Consider the following 12,119-nt stretch of genomic DNA (forward strand, 5'->3'; position numbering starts at 1 on the left):
ACTGGCTAGCCATATGCAGAAGATTGAAGCTGGACCCTTTCCTTACCCCATATACAAAAATTAACTCAAGATGGATTAAATACTTAAATGTAAAACCCCAAACTATAAAAACTCTGAAAGACAACCTAGGCAATACCATTCAGGACACAGGAATAGGCAAAGATTTCATGACAAAGACACCGAAGACAATTGCAACAAAAGCAAAAATTGGCAAGTGGGATCTAATTAAACTTAAGAGGTTCTGCCAGGAAAAACAAACAAACAAAAAACTATCAACAGAGTACACAGACAACCTACAAAATGGGAGAAAATATTTCAAACTATCCATCTGACAAAGGTCTAATATCCAGCGTCTATAAGAAACTTAAACAAATTTACAAGAGAAAACAACCCCATTAAAAAGTAGACAAAGTATGTCTTTCTCAAAGAAAGACATACATGTGGTAAACAAGCATTTGAAAAAAAAGCTCAATATCACTAGTCATTAGATAAATGCAATTGAAAACCACAGTGAGATAGCATCTCATACCAGTCAGAATGGCTATTATTAACAAGTTAAAAAAAAAACAGATGCTGGCAAGGTTGTGGTGAAAAGGGAACACTTACACACTGTTGGTGGGAGTGTAAATTAGTTCAACCATTATGGAAAGCAATGTGGCAATCTTTCAACAGCTAAAAGCAGAACTACCCTTTGGCCCAGGAATCCCATTACTGGGTATATACCCACAAGAATATAAATCATTGTACCGTAAAGACAAATGCGTGTGAATGCTCACTGCAGCACTATTCACAATAGCAAAGACATGAAATCAACATAAATGCCCATCAGTGATAGAGTGGAAAAAGAAAATGTGGTACATACACACCACAGAATACTATACGGCCATTAAAAAGAACAAGATCATGTCTTTTGTGGGAACATGGATGGAACTGAAGGCTATTATCCTGAGTAAACTACTGCAGGAACAGAAAAGCAAATACCACATGTTCTTACTTATATAAAAAAAGTTCTTACTTAAAAAAAAAAAAACAAGAATGTTTTATATAAACTGAAGCTTAAGAAATTTTTGAATATTTAAACAAAGTTTATTAGTTAATAGTAGGAATATCAACACATTCAAGGAGGAGTTAAGATATTGATCATTCTATCACAATTTGAGCATTGGTGTATATTGACAGCTATCATTTTTGGTTTTTGACTTTTCTTTCCATAGTGCACTGTGGAATTAAAACTGAATGTTCATCTTGATAAAGGAAAATGATTCCATCCCATGAGTAAGACTGAAGGTCAGCAACTCTAGCCCTCAAAGCTGATGCTGCTCAGGCAAGGTGTATGTTTCATGAACTATCCATAATCCAGTTGATTTATTCCATAGTCTTTTTAGAAGCAGATGTTTGCCTTGTCTGCCAATCAGTGATTACTTTATAGAGTGCTCGGTATGTTTGGTGGAGTGTATGGTACTTGTTCTCAAAGGGCTTATAATGTGTGATTTGATGTCTTGATTAATTTAACAGCTTTCTAAACTGAGAACTTTCTTTTTCTGTGTGCCAGTCCCTAAGCTAAGCAGCTCTTGATCCCCTCACCATTTCTATGTGGTGGATGTTTTTATTGCCATTTTACAGATGGGGAAATAAAATCTCAGATCCCAAGTTCTTATAGTTAGTAATGCTGGAATTCAATACCAGGATACCTCGCTCCAAAAGCCAGTATGATTAATGTCACATACTTTCCTGATGTTGGTTTTTCTTAAATTTTTGTAAAAGGCTTTTTCTTTACCTTTCTTTCTGTTATTACATAAAATTGCTTTCCTGTTTTGCATTTAAAGTCCTTTACTTTTGTCAACAATAATCTTCATATAGTTTTAGGCCATAAAACATTTATGAGAAACTAGGGGGAAAAAATGAAGAGAATTATCAAATATTTAAAAATGCTCAATATGTAGATAAGGGAAATTTTTGTTTGGCGAATGTGTTGGGAACCTTAAATATTACAATGGAAATACACTCTAGAGTGAATAAATGCCCATAGCAATAACAACAGCAGCAACAGAAGCCCTTTATAGCCCATTTCGTCTAAAACCCTGTTCCCCATGAAGCGGTGCATTAGAATGATGTTTTGGTCTCAGAAAATTAAAAATAGCTTATTTATGGCAATATTACTATTATATATTAGTCGATTAATGAAGTCAATGAAGGACAGCAAACTGAGTAGAAGTATGACATAGTAGTGAAACTACTAAGTAAGCTGTGTGGTAGTGATGGTTGTCTGACTTTGGAGGAAACCCTCCCAGCCAGACACAACACATGAGCAGACCGGCCTTGCCCCTAAACGTATCGCCAATGAATGTTCTATATCATAGAAAGTACTCATGAAATGGGTTGACTCTATATTCTAAAACTCTTTTGTCCTCTTTTAGTAAAGCATACTTAAAACAGGCTGCATGTGGTGGCTCACACTTATAATCCCAGCACTTCGGGAGGCCAAGGTGGAAGGATTGCTTGAGGCCAGGAATTGAGACTAGCCTAGGCAAATGGCAAGACCCCATCTCTATAGAAAATTTTAAAATTAGCTGAGCATGGGCCGGGCACAGTGGCTCACGCCTGTAATCCCAGCACTTTGGGAGGCCGAGGTGAGTGGGTCACAAGGTCAGGAGATTGAGACCATCCTGGGTAACATGGTGAAACCCCTTCTCTACTAAAAATACAAAAAATTAGCTGGGTGTAGTGGCAGGTGCCTGTAGTCCCAGCTACTCAGGAGGCTGAGGCAGGAGACTGGCATGAACCCCGGAGGCGGAGCTTGCAGTGAGCCGAGATCTTGCCACTGCACTCCAGCTTGGGCAACAGAGCAAGACTCCATCTCAAAAAAAAAAAAAAAAAAAAAAATTAGCTGAGCATGGTGGCGTGTACCTGTCCTCCCAGCTACTCAGGAAGCTGAGGTGGGAGGATCACTTGATCCCAGGAGCCAAAGGTTATTGTGAGCTATGATCGTCTCACTGCACCCCCTCTGTGTGACAGAGCAGGACCCTGCCTCTACAAAAAGAAAAAGTAAACAATTTAGCTATCAATAAACATTTATTAAACACAGCATTAAATGATTTGGCAACCACTTTTGTAACACTTTGTATGTGCAATGCATTGTTTTACGTTCTTTACAAATATGAACTATTTATTCCTCTTAGCAACACTTTGGTCCTCTTTAGTCCTTTTTAGCAATAGGTACTTATTATCCCATTTTACAAATGAGGAAACTGGGGCATTACAAGGCTAAAAACCTTAGCCAACTCTAGTGGAAGATGTTGGTAATGGGAGAGTGTCTGCATGTGTAAGGCAGGGAGAATAGGAGAAATCTCTGTGTCTTTTTCTCAGTTTTGCTGTGAACCTAAACTGCTCTAAAAAAAAGCCTTTAAAAAAAGAAAGAAAAGAAATCTAGCTGAGGTCAGTTAGTGAGTAGCAGAATTCACTACTAACGATTATGCTATGTGTCTCTCACTTTGTAAGGAAATTTTTCAGATTATTCAACCTTGAAATAGTGTGGTGGGAAGATCTTTACAACCTTACCTCTTTGTAAAGATCAAAACAAAAAAAAAATCTTCTAGCAACATTTAAAAAAATCACAATGGAAATAATTTATTGGGCTATATATAAAACATGTATGTCTTTAAAAATGTAATAGCCTAAGGGACAGAACCATTTAGTCAGACAAGTGAACATGATAAAAACTGCCCTGCTTTTTAGCCACAGAAATGCTAATATCTGGGCATGTTTGGGATAACAAAATAATTTGGAGGCTTCATTGTATTTTATTTTTTATTTTGAAATTAAAATGGATGCAAAGTTCAATATCTACTGCCACCCACCTCTATAAAATATTTATCACTGCAGATTTTAGAAGATGGAAGCCTTGGTTGCATAAACTATGTGTGGAACTGTCTCAGTTCTCCATTTTTCTGATAACAATGTTGACTGGAAACTGTAATGAAGGCTTGCAGAAGACACTCCAGCCAACACTGTGTGCCATTTCCTGCCTGCCCTCATATTTAATGCAGAGGCACAGTTAGTAGAAATTGCTTTACGAATCAGGGAAAAAAACACTTTGCACAGAGGAAGGCATCATTTTTATATTATACCGGAGGTCACTATAGCAACATTACAAGTCAGATGGGCCTCATGAAGAGTGTGGTCATGCCTAACTAAGCCTCTATGTTTATTCTGAAAATCTTCCTTGTGAAAAATAAATAGTTATTTGTGTTATCAAATTGGCCAAACTTCTTGATTTCCATAGTATCTTTCCAGTTGAATCTGTCTAAATAGATCCCATAATTTGCACACAAATCAGATCAGTTATCATTACCCTACTCTTCTCTTTGGGCCTCCCAAATCTGTGGTTAATTTCCTCAGCCATAAAGAGGAATCCATTTCCCAGAATGGCATCTTGTTTTATTTACACAAATAGGCATGTTCCATATAAGAATTTCCATAACACTTGCAATGGGAAATGACTACTTTCTCACCCAATATTACTGTCAAAAATTATTTTCAGTGGGCTAGATTTCTAGGGCTGGGGTTTTAAATAATATATAGCATATGTATAGACCATAAACAAAAATATATTTGAAATATATGAATAACATTTTAGTTTCTTTGTCGTTTTCTTTCTTTTTGAAGAGGGAACAAGTAAAGTAAGCTGTATTTCCATCGGAGAGAGTTAAGTGTCTCCTATTTGCAGAAAATAAGCAATTTAGTTAATCATGTTTAATCAAATTTATTCATGTGTGAAGGAGGGTGGCTTATTTTCTTTGTGGGGGAACAGGCAGTGTAGAAATGCACCTTGGTCGTAAAGGCTTAGCGTATGCACATTCTCTGTGCGGCCATTTTATTGTCTACTGCTTGCTGACTGGGCAAGACAATCAGACATCTTTAAAGTACTCACTGCCTTCTCATTTCAGACCTTTCCTTGCTATTCTCCCCCCTCCTGCTTTCCTGTCCTCACTTGATGGTGATAGAGGACAGGCCAAACTTTTGACATAAATGTGAAGCAAAAATGTGTTCTTAAATACACCCTTTAAAGACATTCCAGTGGTAAGTGCAATCACATTGTGGTAAAAACCCCTTTCTCAACAGTTTCTAATTTATTTAATAGCAGTTGGCATGCTCGCCTCTCTTCCCTTCCACCGCTCGCCGCTCCACCTCTCCTCTGGAGTCCTGATTCTTTTCAAACTGGTTTGCCACAGAGAGAGATACAAACATTTTGGGCTCAAATAAAACTGAGAAAGGTGGTGGAGAGTGCTCAGCTGTGAATTCTTTGAATCTTATAATAGGAATCAGATGAGCAAGTGACATCACTATGGCTCAGTCACGGCTTTGGCAAAAATCTGTTTTTAATTTTTGAGTTGCCTAGAAGCAAAAATAATATTTAAGTGAAATGGGGTGTAACTTCAGTGTGTTAGCTGGTATCAGGTAAGTCAGCCATTTTATCACTTTAAATATCTAAAAACACTCATGTACCTTTAATGAAACACTGGAATTTAGAGCAGTGAACAGGACACTGGGACATCAAAACAAATAGAGAAGAAGACTTCACGTCCCCATCATACAGGTGCTCCAAGGGGTCACGACTACAGTTTGCTTCTTATATAGTAGCCTTTAGAAGACAGGAGCACAAGCACAGACACTTCTATTTTTCTCCAAGTATCATCTCCAAATGCGCTACAGGAACCTCTCTTTCCTGGTTTTTGTTTTATTATTGTCAGTTTCTCAGGTCGATCTCATAGTTTTTCTTCATTGTTGAGCTACTAAAAGTCCTGTCTAGTCAAATTCAATATTCACATCTTCAGCCTGGCTATTCATGCCTAAGGCTACCATTGTCTTGGAGCCTAAGCATGAGTGCTCCTGGTTGAGACTCCTTATGACAGAGTTCCCCCAACCCAACTCACCCCTCAGTTCCTGTTCTTCCGTGTGATCCCCCACAGCCTTTTGGTGATATAGTCCCATCAACAGATAGTCAGCTCTGTGGGTGAGTTAGCAGCCAGAGAACAAAGCTGGGCTATCTGTATCTTAGGCTGTTTGTGTTACAGCAGCAGGATACTACAGACGAGGTAATTTATAAAGAAGAGAAATGTATTCCTCACAGTTCTGGAGGCTGAGAAGTTGAAGATCTTGGCACTGGCATTTGGTTTGGTGTGGGCCTTCTTACTGTGTGTGTTCTCACAAGACAGAAGGCAGAAGGGTGAGTTAAGCTAATGCTGTGTGAAGCCTCTTTTAAAAGGGCCTTAATCCCATTGACTAGGGAGCATCTATCATGCCCTAATCACCTGTTAAAGGCCCCATCTTTTAATAGTGTCATATTGGCAACACCTGAAATTTGGAAGGGATCCATTCAAACCACAGCAATCTGCTATAGTTCACATTGAACCCCAGAGGATACTTAACTGTCTATATCAAACAAAGGTGGAAGGGTTGTCTGTTTCACCCCTGGACCCTCTCTGTGCTCAGCTATCTCCTTTCCAGATCTCTTTTCCCTAGATAAGATAGATGCAGAAAAAATAAATAAATAAACAAGGTTACTACCTAAACTTATATCCAGTGTGGGAAGGAGATAGAACTCTTCCCTCTTCCCTTCTTGCAGAAACTCTCCATATTCATAACTGATTTTCTTGGTGCCGGCCATACTAGATACAGGAGTAGTTAGCACCCTCTTCTCCAGGTATCAGAGAGAAAGACCTAGCACTCTTCAGTTTAATGTCTCTCAAATCTGAAGGTTCTCTCTCTTCTTTCCATTCCCCTTATAAAGCCTGGGAGAGCAGACACTGGAATGAGGATTAGGGCAGCAGAGCCAGTTCATATCGAACCTGAGGGAGGTGTACCACCTTCATTTGGGGCATCTCCCTCTTTAGAGGCTACTTTATGCCCACTTATCCTGGACTTTAAGTTTAGTCATCAATTCCAGGACATCTAGAAAGGCATATTTTAAAATTATGTTACAATAGCTTGTATTCCCTGCTATGCCCACTCCTATGAGAAGAGAAATTTTCAGTAGTAGAACCAACTAGAAGTACTGTTAAGCTTTGCACGTTGAGTTGGTTTATAAAGACAGGTGAACAAATGCAAAATTCTTTCTCACTCTATCATCCTCCCTCCTTAGTTTCTTTCTGCCTTAAGTATACTCCAAATTCAAGAGAAAAATATTAATTTTACTGTTTGGTTGAAGTATTTCCCATTCTCCCTGAGTGCCTGCAGCAGTCCAAACATGAAAATAGTTGACCTTAATAACATGACACCAGGTGTTTTGAAAATTCAGTGAATGTTTATCAAATCCTCTGTTTATAGAAAAAATCAGAAGACTGAAGAATACAGCCTTATGAATACATTTACTTGAGTGTGATTAAGATGACAACAGCAAAAAGTAACTTGTAAGCATGAAAATAGAGATACTCTTTCCTCCAAAGAGTTGAAAGCTTTATGACAGCTATTATTATGTTGGCACTCTCAGCTTCCTATGGAATACTTTATTTGAGATAAGTGCTATTCATTTTCATATTTCATGGATTTGAAATTTGACAAATTGATGCACGCAGTGGCTTATTCTTGTGCTCATAATCTTGGTGGTGAAGGCAGCCAAATCCAGGACTTGCTTGGAATCTCAGGATGGGGAGGCTGTAGCTGTGTGAACTCTGCCTAACGCTGGGTATCTTGGATCTCCTTCTGTGTCTGCTCTTGCTTAAAATCAGATTCCTTTATCCTAGAGAGACCTGGCACATTTAAGAACCTCAAATTGCATGGAAATAATTGAGGCTGGCTTATTGTGATCAGTCCTATCACATCCAACCCTTACGAGTTTGGTGAGCTCTGTGAAATAACACCACTGTAGACACTGTGATTTTCTGTACGAATGGTTAGTTGACTGTGTCACTCCAAACCTCAAAAATGTATAATGCTACTTTCATTCAAGTCATGTGTTCATAAGTCTTCAAAATAGTATAAAGTTACCGTGAAAGTCAAAGTTGTGCACAAGCTCCACATTCCACCCATTACAAACTGTACCCAGGAATTCTTCACCTGTAGGTGCAAGTTCTTCTGAAGACAGCACCCTGCGCTTTTCTCATCTTGTTCGTAAGAAGCGATATTGAAATAAATCATACCTCAAACACAGAAGTAAGTCTTGACAGGACACATATTTGTCTTCTGCCAGATTTATTTTTAGAATTTTTTAAAAACTTGTTTTCTAAAAAAAAAAAAAAAAGCAGCTGAATATACAACAGATAATAGAGCTGTAACACTTTCCGAACAAGGAGGAAAAGTGTCTTTAAGGAACAGAACTAACAGAACTATACACAAACATGTTTATACAGACACATTCATGCATATGCTGATAAATGAAATTTTGTTTTCTTTTTAGCACTGGAGTAGAATTTAGCCAATACTTTAAAAACATTATCTTTGCTTTCAAAATTTTTATTCCAAAACACAAAAGAGCATAAAGCTGTCTGGTAAGAATAAATTTGGAATACTCTTTTTTTCTATAGCCCATGTCTCTCAATTCCCCACGTTCCATCTTAGTAAACATAAATAGATCCTACATTTTTGCAGTTTCATCACATGTTCCACTGCGAAACTCAACTTGCAGACACCTGATGATGAGAACTGAATCCATTTTCTTTGCTGTTAGTTCCGGTTCTCCTGGTAACTTAAATCCTGGGGAAGAAGTTGCTCTGTACTGATCAAGCCAGTATTCTATTCAGAGTCGAACAAATTGTCTTTCTTGCTGGTGCTGATTCCTTCAACAATCTCTGGAACTTGTCAAGGACGAAGAGGGTCAAGAATAGCTTTCCCATTTTAAGCTACATGACAAAACAGCATAAAGTTTCAGCAAGTCTGTATGAAGTTTATTCCTGTCATTGGTGCAATCAAATCAAATCTGTTCAGCAGAAGTCAAATGTATTAGCTTCATTCTTCTTTATAATTCAGGAATTAGAGAGCCATCTACTGGTCTTATCTTCTTCCTAAGTAGTTTTCCAAAATAGCTAGGGGACTATTCCTAAGTAATTGAATCATAGGTCAAAACTGTAAGCCACCCCTCCCCCACCAAATTACATTTTCCATTATATTTGGGGAAAAGAACTAAACATTCTTCTCTTCTGAGATTGCAGAGTAAAACAAAGGTATCGTTTCTATTGGGCTATAAAAGTACAATGAAATACTAATTTATATTAACCAGTTATTAATCAGCACACAGTTACAGAAAATATGTTACGTATTTAGGATTTTTCTTCAAGAATAATTATAAGACATGCTAACTCCTGTCAGAGAACTTATATTCTAATTTTAAATAAAAAATAAAACACTGAGTGGAGAATGCATTGTTTTGGCATCAAAGAAAGTGTTCATACTTGGCTAAAACATCTGAGTTTAAATGTTGCATATCCCACAAATTAACCTGATAATTTGAGGCAGATGAATTATCATCAGCTTTTCTGCCTGGAAATTGAGGAATATAATGTCTGCTTTACCAACTTACCATGCTACTACACTGTAAATTATGAAAAGTTATATGTATGCAGGATATAAAATGCTAAAATCATTAAGTCTAATGAGATGCATGAGAAGCAGAAATTTAAACATGCAGGAGAAGTAATGAAGGCCACAGTAGTTAGGGGTGGTGTTATAAAGAGGTATGAATGACAGATAATGTGTCCACAGGTGAAAGGGAGGTGGGTGGGCACTTTATAATGTACTTAAGTAGTTTAAACATAGGACACATCAATCTGGGGGGAAAAACACATTAACAAGTATGATTTCCCTATGGCTAGTAGCTTTTAGTATATATCATAATGCTTCAAGGATGAGAGAGAGCATGAACTAAGTTTAAATTTAATATCTGACTAGATGAACACAGGTTTTAAAAAATCATCAAGGGGGAAATGCAAAATCAAGTATCAAGTAAAATGAAAAATAGGAAGAGGGTGGAGATAAAGAGTTCCAAGGAGCATTAAGCTGACGAGGGAGACTTCAAGAAATATATATATATGATGGAAAGAGTCAAATTAACCTTGAAAGCAGAAATAAAAATAACATTAATGATTCAAATCTTTGTGATTTCTGGAGGTTTTGTATTAGCGTTAAACTCTAAGGTGAATATACTGATTACAGACATGTGGTAGTCTTCTATAACTACTAAGTAATGAAATCAGCTCCTAAGAGAACATTGCTCCCTTCTTTCAAAGCCCACTGTAGATGAGAAATTTGCGGTCTACCTCTGTCAAAAGGCCTGATATTCCTGAGAAGCTTCTTTGCAAAGGGAATTTAAAGCTAGTCTTAGCTTCAAGTAGTAAACAAAGATATGAATGGGTTTTCCTTGCATGTCTTCATTCAATAAAGCATACTGTATTTCCTCAAAATGTAATTAGAAGAAAGAAAAAAATCTGACACTAGTATTTTATTTTTGAGGATTGTGTAATAAATAAGCATTATAGCTATTGCTAATTTTTGGAAAATGAAGGTAAATTCATACTGGGTAATCTTGTGTATTTTCCAAAGCTTTTTATATTTGAGTAACAACTAAAAGCATGTATTCTCCTTCAGTTTTTCTATTTAAAAAAATCTCATTAACCATAATTTATATTAACATTAGTGGAAATAATGGAAAATTTAGGGTGCTTAAATTCTTAAATTCTATTTTACATTTCATGGCAAATTTAGTTTATTTTGGATAAAACATTTAACCATCCACAGCCACTATATTTGTAACATGGAATTTAAATGTAAACCTCATTCTTTCTCACACGTACCATCTTTAAAGGTCCAATTTACATGATACCTTATTCCTGAAGCAAGTTAATTCTCAAGACTGTAAAAGCCTGAAGGTAAAATTCACCACAATTTCTAAAGCACATGCCATTTATTTTTTAGATCATTGCATCCTACAATGAACTAAACTCTTGCTTATGTCTCTCTCTCTCTCTCTCTCTCTCTCTCTCTGTCTCTCCACCATTCCTTTCTCAGTTGCACTGCAAAATGTCTTTGGCACGTGAAAATGTATTTCATCTCTGCAATGAAAATCGCTTTTTCCTTCTGAAGCCCTAGATGTTTTAATGGGTTCCTCACATAGGATATTTGTATTCCACTTTCATTTTAATGATTTTTGTCATTGTTAATGGATCCTAGCAGAAAGTGTTGCTCAAAATAGGTGTCAGTCTCTGGGAGGAGTCAATGGATTGATGGATTACTACCCTCTGCCTCCCAGTACAAATACACACTCATAGCTCTTAGCCCATATCAGCGATTTAACAGAAATAAGAACAAGGCACACCACCCAGAAGGAGTTTTGCTGTGTTAATTAGGCCACATATTCCAGGAATGGAGTCATTGTAGCTGACTAAAGGTCTAAAAACTGGACAGTTTGTGCCAAAATTAGCCAAACATCAGAATAACTGGGAGCTTTAAAAAAATAAAAAGTAATTTTAAAAAAGAACTTATCTAGGCCCTGCCTCAAGAGTTCTGAATTATATTCCCCTAGGGTTGAGCTTCATGAGTTGCATTTGTATGAAATCCTTAGTGATTCTTATGCAATCATGCTGGAATTAGTGTCTGGAACACTGACTAGTCCAAGAAAAATTATCGAATTTGCTAAGTCCTAAGATACATGTTTAAATTAGTCTGAAGATGTTTATGCCTTCTACTATCTAACCCAGCCAACTAGAGTTCTTTGCAATGGTTTAGGACTCAAATATGACTTAATTCTTTGTTTGACTTCTTTTGCCTTATTTTGTATGTTTCTACATCCAGGACTACTTGGAGTGGAATAAATTTTTGCAAGCAGAATTCTGGACACTGTGCTAGAATTTAGAACATCCTGGCAAGATCTAATTTCCCCAGTCTCACCCAGTCTCCCCAGTGCTTCTAGACCTTATAACCCGATACTAGTTTTGAAAATTAAATTAATTTTAAATGAATTTAGAATTTGAGGTATAGATATCAAATCATATGTTACACATTATAACAAGAAAAAGCTGAATATGAACCCATAAATTATGCAGTATTTTATAGTCATAGAAGCCTTTGTGAAACCACAAAATGTGTGTAGATTTTCATGTAAAATCATTAGAGTTCAAATCACATCCCCA

General features: G+C 36.9%; 1 long non-coding RNA gene across 1 annotated transcript in view; it reads left to right on the plus strand.

Annotated features, from left to right (window-relative positions):
• The window catches only part of LOC134760093 (uncharacterized), a 98,228-nt gene that overhangs the window by 30,036 nt on the left and 56,073 nt on the right, over positions 1–12,119 (plus strand). The window lies entirely within an intron of this gene.

The sequence above is a fragment of the Pongo abelii genome, chromosome 15, assembly GCF_028885655.2.
Source record: "Pongo abelii isolate AG06213 chromosome 15, NHGRI_mPonAbe1-v2.0_pri, whole genome shotgun sequence".
NCBI classification, from domain to species: Eukaryota; Metazoa; Chordata; class Mammalia; order Primates; family Hominidae; genus Pongo; species Pongo abelii.